Below are 27,818 nucleotides of genomic sequence, written 5' to 3'. Positions count from 1 at the left end.
CGGATAAGCACTGGTGAGGACTATCAACGTGTCAATATTTACATTACTTTACCAATTGCAGTAATATTTTTGCACCACTGTGTCCGTTTTTCGGCATCAAAACTGCATGCATGTAACCACATGAATTCTCCTCCTCTCTCACACAGGTACAATTTCAAGAAGTGCAGTTTGTTGGTGGCAGATTTTTTTCTTTTGCTTTCTCAGAGCTGTTTGAGTTGTTGGAGGAATGCATCGTGTGCTTAGTTTACTCACTTGCCAGATAGTCTGTAGTGCTTTCACTGCATTTCCTTTGGGACACAACACTTGGGGGGGGAAAAAAAGGAAGTCTCAAGGTGCCTGTGTTCGGCTTTAGATGTGACTCTGGGTTGGTAAATATTTAGAGAGCAAACATTTTGATACCAGCAGGGATTATAGTTGGGGGAAACATGCTTTTCTAAGAATGGAAATGTCAGCATATTGCAAGGTATCATGCTACAATTTTTATTTTAATGCCTGTCTCCAAAAAGTAGCAATTTAGCAACTCAAATCCCACTGAGGAAACCAGATTGCTTTTCTAAGTCCGGCTTATTTTGATGTAGCTTGCCCACTGAAGCTCATTCTCTTTGTTCGAAAGCATCCAATTCATCAGCAGGGATTGTTGCCGCCTACCAACAACCAACATATTTGTTCTGCTGCTTCACCTTGTTGGCTTTGCAGAGAGAAGGTGCCAAAGGTGGATGTTAAACATGTCAAGTGCTATCTGCTTCATTTACTTGGTCACTGAATATTCATGTGCCTTTATACTGGTGTCAGCCTTCAGCCAGCCGTGCAGACAACCAGCAGCCGTCTCTACAGTCATCAGACAAGCACCATCCCCGTGTCGTCCGAGAGATCCTCTTTAACGTTATCTTTTTTTTGTTTTTTGGACTTTTTTTATCGTTGGAAAATAAGGTGGTGATTGTGCCCGGAGCTGACAACCATTTCCTGTTCCAATTTGTGTGGCATGCGAGCAGAGCTGTGCTGCTTTTCGCTTTGAGGTGCTTGGGGACGAGTCAGAGTGGGCACCCCACGAAGACGACGAGGGAGAAGGAGGGAGGGAGGGAGGAGAGCGAGTATAACCCTGTGTACTGCAGTCATGCCCATTTACTCTCCCTGACACCTCCAGGGACACGCTCTGACCTCTGCGGGGATCTCGCCCCCTCTTTACTCTCACTCATGCGTTTCCCCTCCGCTCTGGGGAAATCGCACCAAATTCCTTGTGCATTACAAGAGCTTTCGGGAGGCCCCAGTTGACGCTTGGCCTCGTCTAGACTGCCGTGACTGTTGTTCGGCAGCGCTGCCGAGCCGCGGTGCAGGGTCAGACTCTTTGCATGGCAGCAGAGATTGCAGAGGTTGTCTCATTAAATATATGCTTCCTGGTAAGATGAAAAGCTCATGCTCTTTGTTGGTTCTTAAGATGAAAGGCCCCCCTCTACAGGCTGTACTCAGACAGAGCTCGATAATGTAAACACGTCTGTGCTGTAGATTACTCATTTGCATGGTGTTGCAGTGAGCTTTGATCAGTGATGGATTGCAGCTAAGTCTGTTTGTTAGTTAAATGGTTACATTGCACTAAGTTATAGAGGTTTATAACTTAAAAGTCTTGTTTGGAGCTTATTCTGAAGTATCAGCATTTGAGATGCAGCTGATTTTGATAGGGAAAGTTTAGTTTGCATCATGCGTGTTCAGCTGTTTAGTGATCATAGAAAAATAAGAAAAATAACAATTTTGTGGGTATGATTTGAGTTTAAAGAATACTTCCTGCAGGAATACTCGAGGAAAGGAAAGAATAAGTACGCTATATTTGAGTGGGAAGACTCAGTTATTTGAGAGAGAAGAGCCTGTGCGCTTTACGTTGGCTGCAGCAGAGGGAATTTCATCTCCTGTCATCTCCCTGTTGATTAGTATTGATTGGTGAGGCTGAATTGGCCTCTTGAGTGGAAGTTGCATCAAATAATCCCTCATTCGACTTTCCCAAATCCATTGTGAGGGCTGGCGAATGATTTCATCAGAGGTTTTCTGAGCGTGAGGCACTGAGCTGAAACATTTCCTGCGGGCGACAGAAAAAGGCAGTTGTTTTAGCCTCCACTGTTTTACCTCTTAATGAAAGTATGGGAAAGCTGACCTACTGAATAAACTGTGACAAACAAAGCCGAGGGGGACCTGAACGTTACCCCTGCCCCATTACGCTGTTTTGTTTTGTTTTAAATCACTTGCACCTGTGGTTTGTATAGACATGAATCTTTTTCCCCCAGACAAAAACGAGGAATTCTCTGCAGCTTGGAAGGATCCCCCTGCTGTGCACGGATGACACGGTCTGCTGTGTTGCTGCCACTGCCGCTGCTGCCGGTTGGCTTTCGATGGGGGCAGCTTGAGTGCAATAATGAAATGGAAAAGTTCCAGAGCAGTGAACGCTTGTACGCAGAAGGTAATTGGAGATTGCCACTGAAGAACTCCGCACGATATGCTTTCGATTCAACTTCACAGAAGGGCAGACCACAAAGTTTGATTATGTTTGCTGTTAACCAAACGCCTGCTGCAGTACAGAGAAATGGGATCTTGTTCAGACAGAGAGCGAGGTAGGAAAGGGAGAAGGAAGCAGCTTTGGCTGAATACACATATTTGTTTTTCCACCCATTTTTTTTCGACATGATTTTGTTTTGATTGAATCTCAAGTTTTCAGTGTTGACAAAAACCAGAAGGTTGTGCAGATACGAGTCAAACCGATAGGCAGACGGGCTCTTAATATAACAAATGACTCAGGGCCCATTTGTGTGGCACTGCAAGCAAGTGTTGGAGGTTCACGGCCTTGTTTAATTAAAGTAAAACCTGAGATTGGTGGTCCTTCAGCCACTTTAAGTCTGATTTGACACTAGAGAATCAGAGCGTGTTCAATGGAAAGCAGATGAATGATTGATAAGAGAAGCAAAGCTGCTTCAAATGCTGCTCTGAGGACATTAATAATGAAGGGCACTTTGAGTGCCTTCAGTGGCATATGGGAGACAAGAGATTTCATTACCTTCCCCATTTAGCACAACTGTTTTTGTATAGCTTTTGTTTGCTTTATAATTGTGTTATTATTTTATCAACTTTATGCTTAGAAATGCTGATAATTTAGACACAACCTCATAAAATCATGTTTGTCTTAACTGGTGCCCACAAACCATGGTTTGATTGAACTTATTTATCGTTTTATTCCCTGTTAAAACATATTTTTTAAATAAAAATGCTGGCTCCAAATTAATATGTAAATCTACTATAACCTTATGTCCTTTTCCATGTGCCCTGTTTTTATATCTTTTCAAGTTGTCAAAATAGTTCCCTGAGGTGGAGAAGTTTTTCTATTAATATAGAAAACAACAACAGATTGCAGTGGAAACAGGCTTAGATAATTAATAAAATATTTAAAAATGTGGAAGATGTGTACATTTTAAACATTGATGTGAGGTTTCTCCACACTGGACAGATGGAAAATTGCAACAGATGTTAGTGGACCACCAAAAAGTCTGTGCTGTTCCTGAAATGAATACAGTAAAAAAAATAATAAATTACATATTTCCACTGGTTTCCACATGGTTTCAAGGTGTGACAGATGCTCTTATACCTTTGTCATAAAGTTGAGCCCTTCTCTTCTGCAGACATTTCATGGCATCCAATTGGAAAGGCTTTGGGTGGTTTAATTCTAAAGCACCCAAAGACTTATATTTGCATCAAAGTCTTGGTTGGAAATGTCTATTTTTTCACATTTTCTTGTGAAAATTTCCTGTTAAGTTGGATAAAAATATGCACTGCGTTTGGATAGAAACTGTTGACACCTTCCCGTGAAGATTTTTGGGGTTTTTTTTAGCTCACGCCCAATTTTTAAGCAGTGACTGGCTCATTTCAATAGACAAGGCTGTGCTCACAGTGCTGCTTAAAGTTTGACTGCTCACTTTTGACTTATGAGTGCCAGAGGTGCCAGAACACATAAAAGATGTTGGAAGCGGAAAAAGGAAGATGAGATGTTTTTTGGCAGTGTTTTTACTCTGTGAAACTGCTTCTCCTGTCTGCACTGTAGATCCTGCTGCTCTGTGTGTCTTTGTCAGGCTTCATGTCATCCTGCCATTGTTCAGGCCAGAAATCGGCACATACTTCCATTGTTCTACACTCAAATCTGGAGCTATACACCCTATTCTGCCCCACATTTCTGAACCTCATATTTGTTAAATATACTGCCTCGTCTTAGTCGCGGTAACCGTTCTCTACAGCTTCTGCCACCTCTCTTTGTGGTCTGCAGCTTATATAGCATCCTTAAATGTGAGAAATTGTAGACTCTTATTTAATTTAGGCTCAAAGCACCGCAGCGACAAAAGCATTAGCCTGAGTATTGCCCATGAGTGGAGGCACAAGTGTGTCCTCTCTCCCAATCCAAACCTAAAACCAGCTCTCGACAGTAAAGGAAGACATGCCTCAAAGTGCATCAAAGTAGTCCCCCATCCCTACCGTCTAAACAAAGCAACTTGTTGACATGGTCCCAGACACAAGCTTGGTCGTTTGTCAAGAAGTGGAGGATAGCCGTAGCTCGTGGGAAAGGACTCTGCCTGAAAAGACGGCCTGACATTTGTTTTCGAAACAGCCAATGTCTGGCTTCACGTTAAAGGGCACCCAGGACTTTGGTGTGTTCAATGGTTTTTCTGTTCTGCGGGGGTGTTGATGCGGGCCAACTTCTTATGTTATTCTATGCGCTGCTTTCATGTGGTTTTTACTTTGTAAGGCACCTAGCTTAACACTTTTACTTTGCCGCTCCATCCACCGGCTGTGTGGCAGCACAGCACGGCTCCTTGAAGGGCTGCAGAAAGTAACCTTTATTTGAGAGGGGGGGAAAAAAATCATTTTTCTCTGTACGGCTTTATGCCACTAACGTTTCTTGGCCCCAGCAACGTTTTCTTTTTACGCCGTAGTCTAGGAGCATTCTCACGTAGGGAGAAATAAATGATTGTGTTTGCCTTAAATACTGCGGAGCTGTAGTCGATTCTCCACCGGAAGAAAAGTGCAATGTAATACAAGCTGTATTTGTTCAGTAGTGATGAATGAGAAGTTATTTAAGCTGCAGGCTTGAGAAGTGAAAGTGACTGGTTATCAATTTTCTGCAAAGAAATATTATGAAACTTTTCCAGCTGAATGATCAGACAGCAGTCTGCGATGAGCATTAATAAATGTCTGTGTTATTGCTGGAAGAGCACACCAAAATGTTCCAACAAACAAACCCAAAACAATTAGCTAAAAGACAGTAAAACTATTAAAGAACTGAGATAAACTGCTGGACTTTTGCTGGACAAGCATGTGGCATATCCAAAGAACATTCACTGGCTTTCCTCGTATAATTGTTTGAGGTCTTTAAATCATCAGTTAATTGAATACTTACTTTGTCCTTGATGGATGCTGAGTATGGGAAAAAACATATGGCTCTGGTATATATAATAGACCGCCTGCTTCTGATGTTTTGCTACAATAATCTGGCAGACAGTTCGCTCTGCTGTGTGACATGAAGAGACCACAGATGAGAATCACCTGTCTGTGGTAAGCCCCGAGAAGCAGAACCCATCTCCTCTCAAGGCGGTTTGTCACAGCAGCTATTAAGACTAATAGCTGGAGCCTGTGATAAGCACAGTTAGCTGAATTCATGACCCGAGTGGCCTGAGCAGCGCTATCATTTCCACTTGTGTGTTTTTCTGCTGATGCGTTTAATTTTTATCCTGTCCGGTGCTATGACACGAGGGGAAACGAGAGTAAGAGAGCGAAATAGAAATGGAGGGACGGGGCCTTGGGTGAAATATTGATCGATACAATCCGGGGTGAAGGCGTTGCAACAAGGAGGAGAGATTATTTGGGTCGTATTACTCGAACCGTACTCTGTGTGGTGTTGATTGTGTAAGATTCGAATCAGAGCAAACTGACATAAAAAGTACAGATTATATCTAAGATATTTATGAATCATCCAAAGAGTTAAACAGGTGACTTTTTTTAAAGGGTCATTCTGTCAGAAAATACAATGGAGGCAAAACTAGTTTAGGCTGTGATAGTCAGAGCATCAAAATAGATAATTCGGCCTGTTTTCAACTGATTTTTGTTTTATGAAAGTGCAAAAACAGATAGGTGCACATAGCATCTCAGGTCCCACACCCCAGTATCCCACTCTCACATACTTTTTGCTTCTGTAATAGTATCACAACCTGCAGCCACAAGAGCTTTGGGGATTGACCAGGGATTAAAAATGTAGCTATGGGTTGTAATGAGCAGCTTGCACAGATAGCCTATCGGGTTATTTTCTGCGTGGGTTGTGGTTTTATTGAACTAATCTTTTAGGGTAATATGGCTCACTCTGTGCTCTGTTCTTACCTTTTTGATGCTTTTCTTTAAACATAGCGCCCTGTAAACACCAGCCAAATATTCAACAAGCATCAGATGCCGCACCCCACAACCCCGACCCCCGCCCTTCCGCCACATGGCATGCCTGGTATTAGCCGATTTCCTGGAGATCACTGAAGGATGCTGCTGGAGCACTTGTGCTCCTCTTTCTCGCTCTCATTCGCTCTGTGTAGAGTGGCCCGCTTAATGCATTGTAATGGTTGACCATTATTTACGCTGGGGATAAACAAAGAGAAGTAAGGAATTGATGGAGTAATCCACTCTCGCAGTCATTAGGCATTGAGATGGAGGAGCTGGTGGAAGCAGCCTCCTCCTTATGCCTCTCGAGTCGAGCAGCTAATGGAAATGGGACTCATTAAGACACCTTATACTCCGACGCACCCAAGATCATGAGGAATTGCTAATTGATTGTCGTTAGCGTTCTCGCAATGAGACGCTCTGCCTGTTTTCTCATTTGTTATGAACGGCTTTGTTTTCTTCCTCCCGTCTCCTTCACTTCATTATTGATGTTGCTGTTTTTCCTTCTCTTTCTCTTAGCCCGTTTCGCCTCGAGAGGCCTTTGCAACCGAGTCATCGTAACACTGTTAGACGTGGTTAACTGCAACAATCAGAAGCCCACATGTGCAATTCTGTATCAAATCTGTAATATTTTCAATAATTGGAAGATAGCAGTGCCTTACAAAAAAATCAATATTCAAGGACTTCTAATGGTTGGCTGTGTATGAAACATACATGTCATAAGCTAGTGCAAAAAGTCGGATGTAGAAAATGTGCTTTGGCCAGCACGGTCACGGTTGAATAACATGAAGGCAGGTCTACTTGTGATGCTTTGGTTATTGGTTCTGGAAATTCCTTCCCTTTTCCTCTGGAACCAGCAGATTGTGTTCATCTTACCCTTTAATCATTTTCCCCTCCCAATAGTAATGTGCTCTCTTTTTCCTCCCTGGATTCCTCTGTGTATATGCCCCCCGCCCCCTCACACATTGCTTTTTCCTTATTATGAGACGGAGGAAGCAAAGATGAGGGAACGAGATGAAGAATGAGGGCTAAAAATGCAAATACAGGTTCTTTCTTGTCACACATAAGGGCTTGTCACATCCACCTCTAATTTGCTGCTGGCTAAAGGATCTCCTTCTTTTTCTCTGCCTTGCTTGTCTTTATCACATTATGAAGTCTTTCACCTCTGGTAAACCCTTCACAGGCTGGTGAAACAGTAAGAACAGCCAGGTGACCAAGGAAGAATCTATGGCTGCAGGGCACGCAGTTTGCTTTGCAGATGAAGCAGGACAAGGTAAAGGAGGCAGGAGGGGCATTGTTTTTATGTCGCTGGTCAGACGGTGCAGCATTTCTTTGCTTTAGCGCTCTGCCAGCAGTCTACAACTCCAGCTCTATCTCCCTTGTGGGAGTTGCTACCACCTTCTCACTCTGATACAGAAAGACTGGAAACAAAGGAAGAAAAACACAAGCACCCTCTTGGGCTGCTCTCGCCTTTGAAACAAGATATAGTATAGAGAGAGGAGTAGGAGGAAAAACAGTATTGAAGCCATCAATTCATGCAGGACTCATGAGCATCGTCTCACTCTTTGGAAATAGAAAAACAGTCTGTTAAAGTGACAATCGGCTTTCATAAACAGGTCTTTTCTTGATTCGGGCACCACTTCTGATGCACTGAGTGAAATAACCATTTACAGCTTCAGTAAACACACAGTAAAGACCACATTTGATCAAACACGTGCCATTGTCTACTTTGCAACCGTTTAACTTTTCCCTGTGACCCACTTGTTCATAGTTTCTCTGTGTGAGGAGCGCTCATTGCTGAACACTTTGGAAGTGCTTTGTTTTAGTGACTGAGATTGAGACTGTTGCCTTTCCCTGATCTCAGCAGACATTTAATTGACTGAATCAAGGTTCTTAAGCGATAGACATTACAATCCCTTATAATAAACCTCTAAATTAACCTTTAAATTATTCTCATTTGGAAGATCAGCTTTTTTTGGAGGGGGGGGGTGACTTCAATTGTTTCACTTGTTTAGGTGATCTAGCAATACAGACAATTGATGCTAGAGGGCAAACACATTGGGAAGTTATGCACAGCAGGAAGTAAATTACCTGAATTTGCATAAATAAGACACATAATTGGTAGTTGCTGTGATCCTGATCTGGTAGCACGCAGTATATATACAACTGCACCTTTTTGCACAAGGGTGTGTGTTGTGGATACGCGTGTGTGTGTGTGTGTGAGAGAGAGAGAGAGAGGTTCCATGTAATTGCAGCAATGGTGGTTAAGTAGGCACCAGCATTTGTGTTAATCAGCAGAGAGTGAAGATCGGGGAGCTCACTGAGCAGGCGTCTCATGCCCTGTAAATGTATCATGGTAAAAACCATTATCTCTAAACCTGTAATCATCTCTACGGCATTCATTCAGTGCATCAACATGCTTCATGTTGATGGCTTTTCACCTCTAAAAAATGGTGTGACTCTTTGTGCCTTCACTCTGTATGGATGTCCTCTGAGGGAAGCATTATGTGTGTTGGGATAGTGTCCAATTAATCCTCCATTAGGCACTAAGCTACAGTGTGTACTGTATCTACAATATAACCTGTAGGATAAATTGACAGATTAAATTCATTCTTGAGAAGAGCTTCATGTTGTTTATACAGTATTTTCTAACTTACACTGAGTACAATGATTCAAAATGTATTAACTCAAAACATTTATAATTTACTAATTTAGAGTCAGATTTGTTCTCCAAAACGAAGCATATTTTCAACCGCATTCCCATCCCTGCAAGTATTTTGACACTTAATAATTGTCTCTGTTCTTCAGTGTGTAGTCATGGTTCCAAAATGAAAGCTAAACCAGCATCATGACCTTTACCTCCACATACATTTAAGGTACTTCTAGAAGATTGTCTGAACATCCTGTTCAAGGACATCAAGGAACACTTTATGGACTAGAATAAAAGGAAATAAGCACAAAAGAAATCTCAATCAGGGGGAAGAAAAACAACTTTTAATGGTCACTGAGGGCAATAATTTGATGTTAACTATGAAATAAACTGGACTGAATTTAATATAACAAAAACAAAACAGGCTATGCTAATAACAGTCTGTGTACTGTATGTGTCTGTCATTGAAAAAAAAATCACAGATGCATTTAATTCTTTTATTGTAATCAGGAAACATGTCAACAATTCTGGAGAGATGACGCTAGGGTGTCAGCCATTTTTGCGGGTGCTTGGTTGGCCAGCTCGACTGGATAAAACTGGATAAACCATTAAATCTTCTGATTACTGTAACGCAGATGTTAGCTAATGCTAGTGAAAAAATCAGTAGCCACCACACATAGATGTTAATAAGCAACTTGGTTTGTTGCTAAGGTTGTAATTTGTGAAGCAGCATCAGTTTTCGTGGAGTTTGGTTTCTGTTTTCTCCGTAGTAATAATTTGCTCACACCGAGGCTGCTGGCTTGTGTCTGGCTCTGAGCTCTGGCTAGCTTTAGCTTTAATGACTTAGCTTCTGTAAAATGGGCATTTTCCTCTGGGTGAGGGCAATTTAAGTACCAGATTAGGTTTTGCTGTTATGTTTTCATGGTGCTTCCCCTGCAAACATGGGTAAACTTTGTGTCTTCATGCACACTGAAGAGCTTCCTTGGTAATGCTATATTAGCATGTGGCTGTGAGTATGCATATGACTATTTGCCAGCAACACTGTGAGCATGTTGTTATTCATGAAGTGGATCACAAATAACTGGACATATGTGAGGCGAATAAAGCTGGAAATTGTTTCTGGTCTCTACAACTACGTGTCACTAATTAGTGACCGTGTGTTTTTGTTTGTTTTGGTTTTTTGTTCTAAAATCCATAAAACTGCCTTTTAAATATTACTTGAATTGTAGTATTTGCACTAAAATTTGCTATCAGATCTATTTACAGAAATAGTCATTTAAACCAATCAATTTATAATTTAATTAGTCTTCATTTGTTACCCTACTGTGGTTTATATGAAAGAATTATATTGACTTTTAACCTTAATTCCACAAAAAAATAACATAATTATGCTATCACATGACAGCTGGCAGAAACCTCAATTAATTTGTCTCTAATTACAATATTGGTGTATACGTAAACAAACTCACTGTGCTGCAAAGTGAGGCGATTGCCTCTGTGTTTCCCGTGCTTCATTTTTTATAGTTTTTATTAGCTTCGATTCTGAAAATCGTTGCAAACAAGTAGTCTGCTACTGTCTGTTTCTCCTTTGACTTGAAGTGCCTTTTTTAGAAAGCTTGTGAAAAGAGGAGATGCATATCTTGATTGATCTTGCATGTCTTGACTATATCAACAACAGGAAGTGGTCTAAAGCAGGAATGGTGATTCATGTGCCAAGGTAACACTAAGTAGAAGTAAGGGAGGTGAATGGGAGTTCAAACGTTTCAAAGCTGGTATTTATTAAGAATATAGTTGATTAAAACTGTTTTTATCTCCTTTTTAAGAATTTTAGTTTCCAGTCACTGTACATATTTGTCAGAAGGGAAGTGATTAAAAAAAGGGAAACATGTGCTAAATATACTGTGGATTTTAAAGAAGGCTCACCCATGGCATAATTAATTACACTCAGCATATTCATCACTTTTAATGCTAAAGCAACTCTCCGTGTTTATGTTTTTGAGCTGCTTATCATTTTCACTAATTGTTTTATTAAGACCTAAAAATCTCTTTAATCCTTTTCCTCCTCCATTTGTTCGCATGCTTTCATATCCATATGCATTTAAATCCAGCTGTAGTTACCAGTTAAAATGCAAATGCAGCTCACTGGGAATAATGGCCCCGGAGAACTGGCTGGATAGACGAACACCCTATGGCTCTCGAGAGCTTTCCCCACAGCGCTGAGAGCAGAGCCAGGTGAGTGCTTCTCTCCAGGTGTCCCTCTCATGCCATTGTCGAGGCTTAGCGGGTGGCACCGAGAGCCCACCGCCCTTCTGGCTCGCCAGCGGGTTTCATGGCCATTTTGCACTGAATGACTGTTCATTGACGCAGCCAGTAAAACCCGCTGCTGACTTGGGAGGAATAAGTTTGTCCAGCTCCAGTGGCTTCAGCAACAGTGGGGATTTTGACTCCATGAGGACCCAATTAAACCTGGGAGGCCCTCTCTGAAGGAATAATAACAATGATAAATGCACCTCTGTGGCCAGCTTAAAAAGCAGCAGGGAGAAATGTTTTATTGTGCTGGCCTGTCTTGACACAATTTACTCCAGGCTTCTGGCTTTTGCAGCATCAGGACGAAAACCTCACCTTGTGATTTTTTTCCCCCTTTCCCTTGGAGAAGCCTAATGTCATCCTGAAACATTGTGATGACTCGGCTTTGTGTACCATCAAACCATCCTCGTGTGCCCTTTGAAGTGACTTTACTTACTCAATGCTGAAAGTACAAATTATTTGTTTTTAAGTTGCAAGTCGGTTCAAGGACACGTTTGGGGGTATTTGTTAGAATAAAAGCAAACATTTTTAAGTTACTGATATTAATTTGACCTCGAAAATATTCATCAACTCTGACGAAAAAATCTCTGAATTCCTCTGGATACACCATCTCATTTGAGAATATCTTCTGTTTTTCCACATTTTGAGTAATCTTATTATGCTCTTTATTCGTGTTTACCCATCTTAGAAAAGACATTTAGTCATCATGTATTTTCCTCTGTCAGGTGGTAATTTTGAGAAAAACTCCTTTAATTAGATAACAGGCTTCTGTATTTGCACTTTGCCAGCAGTTTATCAATTACTGCTTGTGGTTTCATACTGCCAGTCAGTCTTTGTCTGGGTGCTCGAGCCTCCTCCTCACCACGCTGCAGAGCCGTGTTATTGTACTTAAACAAATCAATTCTCTTGCAGTTGAGCTTTTTTTCCCTCCATCCCCTGTCATTATGAACTGTTTGCAGTGCAGAGCACATTGATTTTTCACAGCCCTGGAAAAGCTGTTGATGAATAGCACAGAGGTATCTGGGGAGAATCTGGCTTTAAAAAGGAGGCACCCAGCGTCAAACCCTCCTCCTCCTCCTCTCTCCCGACCCATTGAGCCCCCAGCGCTCCTCCACTTTCTCTTTTCAGAGAGCGGCACTTCCAACAGGGGAGAAATGCCGCCTGAAAAATCTTCCAATCATAAAAATAGGATTAAAAAAGTGCGAGACACAAGGGACCACCCTCTCTCGCTGAATGCTAAAACACACTTTGTGGTTAGACAGTTTTTAGATTTTGGGTATTAGCCTTGTCCTGTCAACCAAAGCATGAGCTCACTAAAAACCTGCCTGGGAACAGAAATGGCTAGTATGCTACGTGTCACCTGATGAAAACGCCATTAAATTTATTCTTTTCTTCTATAACTCATTCAGCTCCTTGGAATTTTATACTTCAACATTTTAAGAGTGACAAAAACTTATTTTTTCTTTGGACCTGACTGAGCCTCATCTCTCTGAACAAACTGAGAAACTACTACCTTAAGAGATGACTATTTACAAGTACTACCTTGATGTGGCCCTTCATTTAAAGCAGGGAACTTAAGTTGCACTCTGCACCCTCTCATGGCCCTCTCTCAAGATCTGAATGACAGGCTTAAACATCTACAATTTGTCTTCGCATTTGAGAGTTTGTGGGACAACAAACTGCTGAGGTCATCCGTTTGTCTGAGCACTGACATCAGTGTTTGCTGAATCCCAGTAGTCGGACACCTTATCATGATGAATTCACAAAGGGAACTAAAGCTTCTAAACTTAATTGTGCGAACAAACAAAAGACGTGATTCTGAACTGTGTGGACCCTACATGATAAGCAGTATGTTTATATATATTTTGGTTTAAAATTAGCTGCTGGTTACTTTCTTCCCTAACTGATTTATAGGTTTTGTACTTCACCAGTCACCCTTAAAGAAAATATGGTCATTTTTTTAAGGGTCTGCATATCACTGGGTATATGCAGGAGTTCTGCCTGCCAGACTGGGTGCCAAGCTATAGTAAAGGACCGTCCTAATAGGCTTATCTGTCAATTGGGAGTGAATTGTGAATGCGCCACGGCAGTGAACTTACCGTGTGGTGGATGTTTATGATGCCATGCTGGTCGTGTGAAGTGTCGGCTGCTCTTTTGATTTGTCCTTTGTGGGCACGGGAGCGTGAAGGAGCTTATCCGTGCTGGGAAGAAGTGTATCACGTTAAGCGAGGCGCAGATGGAAGCCACTCAAAGCCCATAGGAATCTGTGAGAAGTGAAATCACTGAATGAGATTGAGTTTCAGGAGAATAATGCAAATGTAATAATTCAGTGTTCGGAGATTGGTAAATAATACTGCGACGACTGATGTATTTTCTTTCTCTGATTTTTCTCAGGGGCAGAAGAATTGAGACACTGGAGTGTTTCTCCTCCTGGTGTGTGAATGGGTGGGGGGGTCCTTAGTGGTGAAGAGTCAAGGATTGAAAATAACACAGGTGAGTAATTTATTTTTCTGAAACATATATGGCGGAGGTTTACATAGCCAAGCTCAGATTTAAATCTGCGCCACAGCAGGAAGTGTGAGCGCTCTGCAAAGAGCTCGCTGCTGCATGTTATCATTACACAAATGCACTCGTTAAAGTTGTTCCCAGCCTTCTTTTTAGGCTGCATTTGTTTGCCACTTGAAGTTTTAAATTAACCTTCTACATCCTGATGGTGTGCTTACAGTTACCATTTAAATTGGCTAAACTGTGTGAAAGTCAAAAGAGATCGCCTGTGTTGAGCGAATCAGAGAATCCTTAATGGGGGAAGCTAACGCGGGTTAATTGCTCAGTTGCACTGTCCACATTTGTATCTATGCATTTCTGTTGATTTGTAAGCAAATAGTATATAGTCAAATATTTTGGAAAACACTGACTTTTAAACTTTGTTAGGGGCTTTATGGTTATGTAAGAGATCCCTGGAGGAGGCGCAAATCAAGCCTCAGGGGCTCACAAGTGTACTCCTAGTGCTGGTCTTAAACAGGGAGGGTTGCGTCAGGGAGGGCATCTGGTGTAAAATCCACTTCACATCCTGGGATATAAGGGAGCAGGTGAAAGCTCCCATTTTGGAAAAATGTGTTGCAAAAATGAAGCTTGCTTACACAGAGTTAGCAAGGTCAGAGAATGTCAATATCTCTTTTTTGATGTGGTGTTCAGGAAACAGGAGTAAACACTGCAACAGATAGAACATAAAATAGAACATCTGGGAGAGGTGTTCTGACTGACTCGCATTATTATTGTATGATTTCATTTACTTTGTTTCCTATAAACATAGGTGATAAAAATGTACACCTCGTGAAGTTTGAAAGCCGAGCGCACAACTATATGTGTCCACATTATTTTTAAAATCCTAAAATTCAGCGGTCTTTGCTGGGAACTCCCTATTTAGCTCAGATGCTGCTTTGTGTGAAAATATGTATCAAAGCAGGAATCAAACAAATCTCGTTACTGGAAACCGATATCTGCCTCCCTTGTCACTACAGTGATATAAAGACCACGGCTTTGTTTGCACTGGCATGCGCTGTCCTCCGCTGTACTCGAGGGTCTTTAGTAAACATGTGATGGCAGCAGTTTGTGTGTGGCCAACATCAGCTCTCCTCTCACAGAACATGTTGATTTCATCAGGAGCTCCTGGGAGGCTCTGTGTAACAAAGTGCTTATGTTCCATATGCAGTCCGAGCACAGGCACGCACACACACACGCAGAAGGTCACAACTATCCTCTTCATTGGCGAGCCACCAGCTCATCCTTATGCAATATGGAGCTCAGTGTACATCCCGCTGAAGGGGGAGAATTATGTTGTGGAAAGGGAATGTAATTGGTTTGTCCACTGTATTATACAATGCAGCTATGGATTAGGAATTGGGGCATCCAGGACACACACGCACACACTGAATAGATAAGAGTAGTTAATCTTGATTAGAGCAGTGTGAATGCTGAGAAATACGGTGCTGTGACAAGCATCTGCCTGCCACACAGCTGAGTGGGATAAACCAAAGTGATTATTGTGGAAATGTCAGACGAGGTAGACGGTGATAGCAAGTGAAACGAAGGGGGATGTGACATGAACGGGGACATGACATGAGTGCCTCAAAGTCAGTTCTCTCTCATTTTCAGTGACAGACTTTTCCCCTCTCACAGTGCCTTTGTGGAGCGATGGAGTGGAGGGGGGTTGATGATATGGCTACAGCCATGAGAAATAGCAACAGTCTCAAACAGAGGAGTGCAAATAGTGGCTGATAGCCACATAAATCAGCTGGGAGTAAATCTTGTTGGGTTGCAGCTAGTAGTTTTTACAGCATAACTCCTTATTTACTAAATCAAAGTTGTTTTACAGCCATTTCTTTAGTCTGTAGACCATCACAAAAAAGTAAAAGCTTAAGGGGATATATTCAGATTTCTTGTCTGAAAACAGTATCAAACCAAACCTTATTCAGTGAGAAGGAGCTGGTGCTTCTGTCTGGCGATTTTTGCTGCATAAACCAGTGTAAAAATTCTTGGCTGGGTGCATTCTGTTTTACTAATTGATTAATCGACTAGGTCTTTCTCTACAAAGCAGACTAGGCACCCGCTTTCATTTCACCGGGTTGATATCTAAAGGTTGCCAGGTTGGTCTTTTTCTCTGTACTGCCAGTGTAAGCTCTAATGAGTAATTGCTTTCCTCTGCGAAATCCGAAGGTGCAGACATTCTGTTAACTTCGCTAAAGGAAAAAGGGGGAGGGGGAAAAAATCTCCTTCCTGTCAGTGGTCTGTCTTTCTCTCTGTTCTTGTTAGATCTGGAACTGATAAGTGAGAGGCCTCTGGTAACTGAACAGGAAGGATAGAGGGCCTGGCCTCAGAGCCCCTGCCTCTGCACACATGTCCACCTCCCCCTGCTCAGGCAGACAAAGGGAGCAGAGCCTGCCACTTAACTTCAGGTTTGAAAACATTCAAGCCTATTAGAAGGATAATCATCACTTATTCGAGTGAACTCTTATCCTGAAGAGATTTTTGTTGACTATAACAACAGAGAGGCATTTTGATAAAACAGGCCGTGGCCAAATTAATGCTTTGCAACCATTTCACATCCAGGCCCAATCACAACTCCCTTGTTCCCCTGGCTGGTGTTAAGTCAAGTGGAAGTACTGTATTAACCAGTCACGTGGCAGAGCGGTCAGGATTTATTGTTCATCCCAAATACCCACAGGTCTGAATGAGTAGCTGTTAAACTGATTAGTGTGATGAGGCTGTTGTAGCCTATATACCCTACATGCCAAAAGCTAGCTAGTATAAAGTAGAATCTACATTTCTACTAGTGTTTGCTATGTTAAAACAAAAACAACAAAAAATACAGAGATTGTCTTTAAATGCAGGGTTATACACAACAGATTTCCCAAAGTCAGCGCGAGTTAAAATGGCCCAGAAATGAAGATCATGTGTAATCTTTTTTTGATGATAATCTTTTAGGGAAAAGCACCAAGCTTAATTAGAAAGAAAACATAGGAGTATAGTGGAAAACGTGAATAAGCGCTTGTTATAGTACAATTTAAACTGTCCGTCACTGTCTGCTTGGTTACAACAATCTAAGCTCGATGTAAACAGTGCACTACCTTGCTTTATGGGGCCATTTTGCTGTCTGTAATTTCATTTTATTCCTCTAGATAACAGAAGCAAACTTACGTGATGTGACATGACAAGATATTTCCAGTGCAGTAACCATGGAGAGTGAATATTTGCCGTACCTATCTAAACCATCAGTACCAAGAGTTTAGTGCAAAACTATTTTGCTCTCTGCAGAATTCAAGAGACAGGTCCCCTTAATGAAATTCTGTTTCAACGCAAGCTTCTCTGAATAAAATCCCAGTTCTCTAAAAATCTTACTCTGCTTATTACCAGCAGTGGGATTGGAATGTCCAAAAGCAGTCGGGGGAATGCTGGATCGTATTTGACTGGTTTATAATGACACGACTTGCGTGAAAGCGGCTACAACAAACATTACTTGATCTCGCTGAGAAACCTTGTGGAATTATTTGAACAACATTTGTTGTCGGTGAACAGTTATCCAAGGATTTTGCACTTAAAGCTTTGTGTCAAGATGACTGTTGACTCAAAGGTGCATTGTTCAGATGAGTGCATAGATTATTTTCCTGTACGGTACCGGCTGAGTAACTTGGCATGACAAGATAGCACTCGAGGTTTCATTCTTGCAGTGTGCTTAAGATCTCTCTATCATCTTATCTTTTGGACTTTGAATTTGAATGCTCATTTGAATTTTTTTGTTGTATTCTTTTTTTAGTTAAAATGAAGGTTGGAAATGTTGGACAAATCCCTTTTTCAGGCTGAGAATGCGGTGGGGTGGTATTCCCAGGAGAAATTGTAAGATAGCATGCCAGTGTGACAGCTGACTTATTAGCCCATTAGTCATTGGAGAGAAAAAGAGGTGGATGAGCACAGCATCCGTCAAGAAAGCATCTCTTCTTTCCAGATAGCCTCCCCCAACGGCCGCCCAGGAATCTTGTAAGTGTCTCCCACTGATGTAGGAGCTGGAGTGCCGGGGTCAGATAGTACGGCCAGATCTCTCCATCCCGGCGCTCTCTGTTGCTGCAGATGACCTAGCTGCCTGTCCTAGGAACAGACCAGCGTAACAGAGGCAGAGCTCAGTGTACTGTACTAAAAATAGATGTAGCTTCATATCCCCTTTCTCAGAGACACATGCAAATGTAGATGTGTCAGCTTATACGTGCATGTATCCTCAGAGGTGGTCACAACCACTGGTAGCATGTCAGTGACTGCCTGACCGTGTGTGATTGACAGGTCGACTGTGGCGGCACAAAGTATCTGTGTACTCGGGACAGATGTTCTCCACAGCTTGCTTGAGTCAACGTACATCAGGAGGAAGCTGTTAACCAACACTTGGCTTTGAGACGCACCTCCCCACTGCTCTGTGACCCTGCCGAATCGTCCTCTACATCTCATCTGTCTTTGTATAAGCTATCAACCCGACTCTGCTCAAACAAAGAAAAGCAGATAATATTAAACAAATGAAGTAGTGCTTGCTTCCACTGCTGCAAAATTGAAGCTGATATCCCTTTGACATGCCATCCACGGAGAACTTGTCAATTTCCTGCTCATGATGAATAGCCTGAATAAGCCACGCTTCACGAGCCAACAAATTAATTAATGACATGCTGTAATATGTTTAAGAACACTTGGCATTGACATGTTGCTGGTTTGTGAATGGTCTGCCTCGAAATAGGACCACATTAACCTTTCTATAGCCTCACGCTACTGTATTATTGAATTCCTCTTTGTTAGAAAGCTTTACTAGGGCCTCATCAAATTAGTACATTTTTGTTGTAAAATATGACCAAGACCCAACAAGCTAAAGCTCCACACAGCTTAACTGTTCCATTTATAAAGTGTCTGTGTAAAGCTAATGAAATGATTATACTGGCACCACTGCAGGGCCTTGAATTAGCACATCAGCTGATCTGACTGCCATTCAGATTACCCGTTTTAAAAATCTATTCACAGCAAGATGACAAATATGAGCCCTGAACCTATGTGCTGTAGTTAAAATTCATCAAGTTACATCAAGTGGCCGTAATTCATGCAATATTTGAAACGGTCATCGGAAAACAAAGTAATAGTGTGATAGAGGTGGTAGTGCGATCGTAGTGATGCCCCTCAGTAATTTGATAATAAGGTATGGATATATTTGTCGACTTTACAGAGCAGTTCAGAGTTTCATTGCACTGTATAGGCCCCAGTCACACAGGTCTAGAGACCAGTCTGTGCATCTGGAAATCACTGGTATCTGTGCTAAATCGACCGCTAAAGCCCTAATTGCGTGGGCCTAGAGATTGCTCAGTGCCCCGCTGATAGCAAGGGAAAAGTGTGTATTCTGTTACTAGTTGATTAGTCATTGCTGGAGGTTGCAGGCGGTCACTGGCGTAAAATTTGTTGCAGAGAGGTATACGACGCTGCAATAAATACCACTTTGCAGTTGTTTTTGGTTGCTAGCTGGTTGCCGCGGTCACCATTAGTTTGCATGGGAAGATTGCGATCTGTTTGCATAACACTGGAAAACTGCTCGCCAAGCTGTAGTAGATCTGTGAAGAGTGCAATGTAAACTGGTAAAGGCAAGCATTGTACTTCAGAATTAAAGTTGCACCTTAAGCAATGTGTCGGTTGCAGTTGTAAGAAAAATCTTGTATTTTAAAGACAAAATTCTCCATTTCGAGTTCTGGTTTCTTTATAGCTCGGAGACTAAATGGTGATTGCTTGCAGACAAGTCAGTCTTTTAGGTGAACTATGGGTAACTGCAGCAATCTGCTAGCAACCGCTCACAATCACAAGCAGGTTTTGGGTGCATCATAGTCAAATAATTTCACCTGTTTACTGCGAGCTACCCCCAGTAACCACCAACCAGATAGGAAATACACATTTTTCCCAGTCCCTAATGACTATGTGACCGACACCTTAGTTGTCTGATTCACGCTCTCATTTTCACTCATCCTCACAGTTGACCTTTTGCTGTTGCAAGGAGCCGTTCACCTAAAAACAGGCTGTCTTCAAATGTCTTCAAATGTCTGGATAGTCAAATAAACCAACAGAAGATGGTGAAGACCAAAAACAGAGCTAACATGGATTTTGATCTTGCACTTATCAGGTGGCCACAAACAGCTCTGAATGAATAATGATGTTGCTCCTTAACACCTGCGTTTGTACATAGAAAAGGAAAAGTTTTTAACCTTTAAACGTGAACATAATCCATAAAAGTGCAAAAAGTGGCCAGAAAAATGAGCTACAGATTTAAAGGAATAGTGTCCTCTTGTCTGGAGAAAGACTCAATCCAGGAGACTCTCATTGATGTGTTATAGAAAGATCTAGAGGCAACTGTCTAAGCTTAGCATAACAACTGAAAAGAATGCAAAACGCCTAGCGCGCCTCTTTAGAAGTTGAAAATACATCTACTAATACCTCTAAAAAGTTAATTGTTATTTATGTGATCCAATGAAATGCTTCAGAGGTGTGGTTAGACACACTTTTCTTGTTTACTACTTAGCAACTGGTTCTCTGCTGGCACTAGTCTTATGTTGGATGGGCCATAAATAGTAATGATCTAGAGCTGATATCTTAATATTTATAGATTTACGACAAACACAACTTTGTCACATTAAAGTGGGAAATGCCTTAAAGTAGCTTCATACTTGATACGTTTCATACTTCAAATGTATAATGTAGCATCTGTCATGACTGAGTGTTATACAGCGAAGTCCGATCTTTTTGACAACTTGTGAATTTACGTCTGACAGGCTGATTGTCATCAATTTCAGACTTGTTTGGTAATTTTGGGATCAAAGGCTATGATAAGGATGATGATACTGATGCTAATCCCACTAAAGGGGATGATTGAGTCATCAAGGCAAAACAGCTGTCTTATGTGCCGCCTCTCCCCCTGGCTGCTGATGACGATAGCAGAGTGTAAGTGAGTGCAATTGACAGTGGAGTTTGAGCTTCCTCAGGGAGGAGGGAGAAAAGACTGAATCTGAGCAGAGGGAAGCAGGCAGCAAGGGTGGCCATGAAACATTCATGCACCTGGGGACTCTTTGCATAAGGAGAGCAAGCTGAGCCACTAATGAAGTAAAGAGCACAGGACTTTCAATGGCTCTGTTTGTCCTTTTATGAGATTAGCGTTAGTGTGGCTTCTTATATAAACTGCATTAAAAGCTGATATACTGACACGTTGGTACTGCCTTGTAAAAACATTATTTTTGGGAGTAATTAAATCATGGTTAGCTGCAAGATTAGTAACACCACAGGTGTGTGGCTGGTTATAGCTGAACGCCGGACAGACAACGGTGCCCCAAATGTGGACATCCACAGTTGCGCCAGTTGAACATTTGTCCCTCCTAAACTCATCCTGGTCAAAGTCTGCGAGCTCACACAGGGACAGAAAAGGCAAGAGAGGAGCAAGATGAAGAGGGGAAAAAAGAAGTAATATTTAGACAGCTGTAATGCCGTGTATCACTGTCAGTGGAAGGGGGGCAGAAGAAGTGGAGAGATATTTTGGTGTCCTCAGCAAGGCCTCAGACAAACTCCCGCTACAGTATTGATGTCACTGCGCTCTCTTGACAGCAGACTGTAAATCAAAAGTCACAGTTATCTATAGATTTACAAACACCTGCTATATCTTCACAGTATGTATCCAAACTGCATAAACTGAGAAAACCTGTTCAAACATGTTTAGATGGTAGTACACTGGCGGGACCTATCTAAGAGCTCACTGTTAGTGTTTCAGTACAGTAACAGCGGTTGTGTGAGACATCTGGTCACATGTCTGCAGTCCTGTGCTAGACTGCCTTGTGCCTTGAGGTGGTGGATGGCAGCTGACTGCTCTGATTCACTGGGAACTAGACTTGTGCGCTGTACGCCTCACAATGGCTTGACTCATAGGGAGTCAACGCTCAGTTGCGCGGAGTCCGTCTCATGGTCATTTTACTGGAAGTTTCTGTTTGACTCCTTTGTTGCTGTTGTGTTCGGATGGAGACAGCGGTCTTCTCTGTGACTGTATTTGTTTTTTTTCTGCACGGTTTTATCTTTCCTACAAGTGGGAATGGATAGTTTCCCTGCAATTCCGATCCTCAGTCGATACCTAGTCACACCCTTGTCCTTCGTGGGTTGCGAAGCGGTCATCGGTTCATTAGCAGCTTCTTTTCACCTGACATGTTCCCACATTAGCATCCCACCAGCATCACCCTTTGAACGTCTTCAACCCGTCTGGTTTCCCAACAAACCCTGCCACTGACTCTAAGGTTATGGTTAATTTTGCTTGTGCAGCTGTGATTTTAACACAACCCTAAAGTGTTTTATTCAAATTCGAGGCTTACTTGACTCACTGTAGTCTTCCCCTAAAAGATAGGTGTTGCTATTCAGAACGAAAGAAATATCCCCCTTTGATTTGCTGGAATTTGAATACAAGACAGGAAACCAAACATTTGTAGAGATTTTTCCACATTTTTCTGTAGAACACCTTTTCCAGCTGATGTAGAAGTCTCCCTCTGTGCCATAGTAAAATCCCTCCGCTCCTGCATTCATGTATCACCTAACTGCCTTTAGAGGCCTCTTCACACACCTGGACAGAAATAGTGAATGGTGCATGATAAGCCAAAATAACACCAAAACGCACCAACCAGCGGTAGTCAAGACGTCATTTCTGTGAGAGAGGACACCCTCATTTCCAGGGTGTAAAATAGTGATGGGCATGCTAGGTATTCTACCAAGAACTGCCATGCTCACATTTTAAGCTGTCACTATTTGTTGCACTGCTTATTTCCAGAGCTTTCCAGAGTTTTTGTAGCCCTGCTTCCTCTTAGAAACAGTGTTTTTATGTGCTAGCCACTTGATTTGTGCTTCATTTTGCCTGGTGACAGCATGCAGAAACATAACATTAAATCTCTACCTGCGGTCACTCTCCTTCCCCTATCACATAATAACATGTGCAACACCCGCACAGCAGCCACTAATTGCTGCTGGATATTAAGAGTAAGGTCTCTTAAGACACTGACCTTGCTTTAGCCAATCATAACAGAGTGTGTTACCAGGTTGAGCTCTGATCAGAGTCCCCGCAGCTCGAACAGGAGGAATTAATTATTCAGACTGGCTGCTTGCACCTTTTGCTGGACACAGCATTTAATGACATTATAATGGCATCCATGTGAGATGTTACTGCTGATGTGAGAGTATCAAAGCGGGAAGTGCACAAAAGACCAGCCAGAAAGCTCCCTGAGTGCCAACAACCAACTTTGACAGGCCAAAGGATGTAATGAATCTTCCACATCCTCTTTCAATGTTAATCTAATTTATTTGCTTCTAATGATGACATGCAGTTAATTAAGAGATAAGGTAAGAGGCTAGATACTTTGTTCAAAATACTCAAAACCCCTGAGTTTCATAACGATCCACGGCTGGGTTTCCAGTGACCTCTAACAAGACAGGGCAGGACTTAAATGACTTAAAAAATGTTTTGATGTCAGCTAGAAAAAAGAGGAAACTGTTTTTTAGCTCCAGTAACATCTTAATCATGCGCAACTCAATTTTAACTGCAAAAAAAGTCACATGGCTATTTGTTACGTTAAAGGGTGCTACGTTTCCCGCTCGTCTTACCTCTCTTTATATAAACAGATGCACTAATGTATTAATGTATTAGAGGCATGTAGCCAAAGAGAAACTGTCAAGCAGTGCAGCTCTCACAGCGCTTGTGTGTATACGCTGTAAATAGTGCTGAGCAACAGCAAGGTTACCGACTCTAAATGCATTTGCATTATGCTAATGTAATGAGAACAGGGAGCCAATGGAGGCTGACTGCACTGGATCGCTACGGGGACACGAACGCAAGAGTCATCACGCAAATTATCAGGGTGGCTGATCGCTCAAAAACAAAAGTTTAACGGGAGATAAGCAGCCAAACCGGACCGCTTCTTTTGGTGCGAGGCCAGATTCAGATGCCGAGTTCTGCTTTGATATTTCTCTCTAACCCAATGTTCTTATCACGGCCCTCAAGCAAACATGCAAACAATCTGGCCTGTGTGTTTCCAGTCACATGGGCCCGAAGTGCTGGAGAGTCAGCATGTCTGTCCTGGTATTTCCTGAGGCTTCGTAAACATACATACACACAAGCGTTCTCTCTCTCTCTTTTTCTCTGTCACACACAGAGACACGCTATTTAAACAGTCAACAATAATACAGTATAATGATCGTGCGTATTTGTATAGAAGGCAAAGGGCAGAAGCAAAGTAAAGTCAGTTCCCACAAAGAACGGCGATGAGAAAACAAGGAGGAACAAATTAGAAGTTAATTTGCATATTAACAAATCAATAAATCAAGTCTCTGTGCGAGTCTGTAAGTCTCATACATATTGGAGATGTGGTTGTCGTAGGTGGAATAACTGCGAATCTGTTTCCAACTTGTGGTTACTCTAACCTTAAAATAGTCGAGAAAAACAGAAGTTCAACTTTACTTTGCACTTCTCCTTTTTAATGCTCTGACATTAATCAACAAAGAAATAAAAGCCTTAAAATTGTGTGCCTGAAAGTTTCAGCGTGGCCACTTTAATCTATATTTTTTACGCATTTAAATAACTGAAAAGTTTTGGGGGGTTTTTTTGTTAGTGATTGCGCTATCATCGCCGAAGCCGTTAATGGATGTTGTTTGTGTGCGTGTATGATTATTGGACTGGTCGTTGCTAGAGGATGCCCATGCATTAAATCATTATTGGATTTAAACAGCTGAAATGTGCGTGTGTGTGTGTGCGTGCACACTCGTTCATCTAATTGATTTAGAGTGTTAAAGTGCAGGGTTCGGTGAATACTCTAATCAAAACTGCAGAGGCTGCTGCTAAATGGTGAAGAATGAATTAATACAGCCTGCACTTTTTTAGTCGTGGATTCTTCTGTTTGTTTGTTTTTAGCGTCACAGTCAAATGTAACTGCATGTTTTGATTTTCTTATCTAAAGCTGTCGAGTTAGAAGAGAATAGAATCAATTGAAATCATGAGCCCTCAGCCTTCATTTCAACCTTTAGATTCATGTGAGTGCTGTCAGTATCTCAAGCTACTAATCTCCCTTTTTTGCCCATTTAGTTGCCATCTAACACAATTTCATGGTGTTGATACAGAATCTAAAAATTCAATAGCTGAACATGTATGCTCGGATTATAATTTGGAGTCTCTTTGGGGGATGTAGGTCAACTGAAAGACTCTATTTCCTCAAATATTGTAATCCCCATTTGTTCTGCTTTTTCACCAGAAACACAGCTTTGAGGTCTTTGTCTGACTACAATGCACTGGGCAGGACAGTGGGTCGTAATGCTCTTGTCTTGAATTTTCCACTCGTATGCCAGTTTGCTGTTTATTGTTATTATGAAATCACTTTTTAAAGCTTTACCTGTTTTATTTTCTTTGTGCCTGACATGCTGGGAAAAAAACATCCTCGGTCTTTTACTTTCAGCTTGAACTTTTCCTCCAGGAGGCGACCAGTCGGCTCGGCTGCAGAGCAAGAACCCGAAGAAGGTCAAGTTTATGGTTTAAGTGGGGAAGAGGGTCAGCAGGATATACCCATTTAACCTTTCTGGAGACCAGCAAAGCACAGAGAAAGGAAGTCATTCATTTAGTCTCCAGTGATAAAGCCTGGATGAATAGTTAACTCTGTTTGCCTTCTCATTGATAAAAGGAAAAAAAAAATGTATTTCACCATCCCTTTTCCCAAATGGTTCCCCCCCATTCGCCGTATTAACGGCCACGCTCAGCCAAACTAATTTTGTGCCTGTTCCTCCGGGCTTGAGGAATAGTTTTGTGAAACCATGCATGAACAGGAAAAATTGATTTGTTTTTATATCATTTCAGCATAATAGCTTTCTGCAGTGATTCAGTGACAAAACCTGATCTACCTTTCAGAAGAAAAAGAGGAAAGGATTATTTCACTCGCTGGCATGTTCATATTCCATCCCTGTGTTGTCTAAACCTGATAACGAGTATGGCACAAGACAAGGCTGTCCATTGTGGAAAGAGCTTTTTCCACAAAAGTCATTATGCGGGATCAATGCTCCCAGGAGAAACGGCAGACTCAAACACCACACACAGCCGTGGAGGATTGCGTCAAAATATCTTAACAGCCCCGAGGCCTCTTCTTGGTGGGCCAAAGTACAAATCACATACGTGCAGTTTTACTCAGCTCGCCTAATTCATCTAATGTGTGTCACGCCTTCATGAAAAATGACTGAAAAAACATCTTCCACGATGGGTGACAAATTAAAGGAAAGCCCCATATAGCATGTCTTAGTGAGAAGCTGCTTGCCAGAAGAGTTTCATGCACCTTGGCATTTAGTTTCCACATCTCCAGAACTGTACTAGAGGGAAGAAATGCCATTCTTCCTAAAGGTATTCCCTAAATGGGCGTTTTGAATATGGTGTGGAGAGCACTAAAATCTCCCATGACTACCCAGGCCTAAGAATATGATTCACATAATTTCCATAATCACCAAACCATTCAGCGACCCCCCTCAATGCCGCCATTGTTACGCTGAAGAAATCGCTCAGGATAGAAATGTTTCATCGCAGGATAAAGGTGATCGCTCAGAACAACTTTGTATTGATTTGCAGTGACCCTTTTCTCTAAAGGAACAAGTGGACCCAAACCATCGCCAGCAAAAAGCCCCCGGAGCATAACGGAGCCACCTGATCCCCTCACACAGGGGGTCAAGGGTTCAGGTTTTTCTTGCCTGTATTTTTGCACTTGCTACTAGTAGCTATGCAGATGCTCTTGATTTTACTTGCCCAGTTTTTGAGTTCATCACGGGGAGTTGGATTTAAAATGCATGCACAAGGCATTAAAAGATTTATGTGGATAATCTACAGGCCTGTCTCTATAAGTAGATATAGGAATAATATGATAAGAGTACAATAAAAAAATTAATGGCAGCAACGTGTGCCTAGAGAATACAGCCAAACAGTCTAAAAGTTATACAAGTCCAGCTAGTCTCTTTTAAAATCTTTATAAAGTCTAGCTTTCTTTATGGTGTCTTTTTTTCTCTATATATTCTTCAGCTATTGCCTGCAATATAAAACTGTTTTCTTGATGCAACATGATATTTTTGCTCCAGTCCACCGCAATGAACTTGAAGACTTAGTAGAAGTAAAATAGCCAAGGGAAAACAGCTTACATCGATATGCATAAGCAAAATTCTCCAGGATGCATATATTAAAGCCTAAAAAATTCAAACAAAACCATCTCAGTGTGACTGTAACTCTGGAAATAAACCTCATGGTTTGTCTAAATCAGAATGCTGAAATCAGACTGGGTTCTCTCCACAGGCAGTATGGACAGGAGGAACAGTGAAGGCAAGTTATTTTAATGTATGGGTGGAGTTTAGAGATGGTTAATGTGCACCTATTCTCTAAATGAAGAAATCTATTTTTGTCATTTGCGAGAACTAACCCATCGAAAAAGGGAAGCTTTATAACACAAACCCAAGGCACGTGTAACCTAGCGTCCTCTAGTTGTTAAATCATGGCGACCTGTCTGACTTTGTCATCCGCCTGCAGTCTGTCTGGGGCTGCGGTACATGACAGCTGCATGTGTATGTATGGACAGCTCATTTACCCTCTCAGTCTCCTCTGTCTCATGTTGACTGTTTGTACCCGCAGGTCAAACGAGGTCTCATTTAAAAGATACACTCAGAAGTATTTCCTGGTTTTGGAAGACTAGAGCTCGATCCTCTGAAAAGTCTTCGCCATGTGTATGCATGAATGCACGGTACATGGAGCTGTGTGGTGGTGGTGAATCTGCTCGAGGGGGTTGTAGAGGCGAGTCGAGGGGATCAGGAGAGGCAGTGGGGGGGG

The 27,818-nt window shown here is 41.9% G+C and overlaps 1 protein-coding gene across 3 annotated transcripts in view; it reads left to right on the top strand.

Moving 5' to 3' along the window:
* The window catches only part of LOC102310819 (zinc finger MIZ domain-containing protein 1), a 109,201-nt gene that overhangs the window by 13,784 nt on the left and 67,599 nt on the right, over window positions 1-27,818 (top strand). For 2 of the 3 annotated variants that reach the window (XM_005919588.3, XM_005919586.3), the window contains exon 2: window positions 13,796-13,894. The gene's annotated coding sequence lies outside the window, so the exon portion shown is untranslated. Of the gene's footprint in view, window positions 1-2,273; window positions 2,447-13,795; window positions 13,895-27,818 lie in introns of all 3 variants that reach the window. The other variant, XM_042219731.1, reaches the window with a different exon arrangement.

This window comes from Haplochromis burtoni, unplaced genomic scaffold, assembly GCF_018398535.1.
Source record: "Haplochromis burtoni strain Fernald_Lab_line unplaced genomic scaffold, NCSU_Asbu1 Contig_37, whole genome shotgun sequence".
Classification (NCBI taxonomy): Eukaryota; Metazoa; Chordata; class Actinopteri; order Cichliformes; family Cichlidae; genus Haplochromis; species Haplochromis burtoni.
The sequence above is the reverse complement of the archived record's forward strand: the minus strand, read 5'-3'. Positions and strand labels throughout refer to the sequence as shown.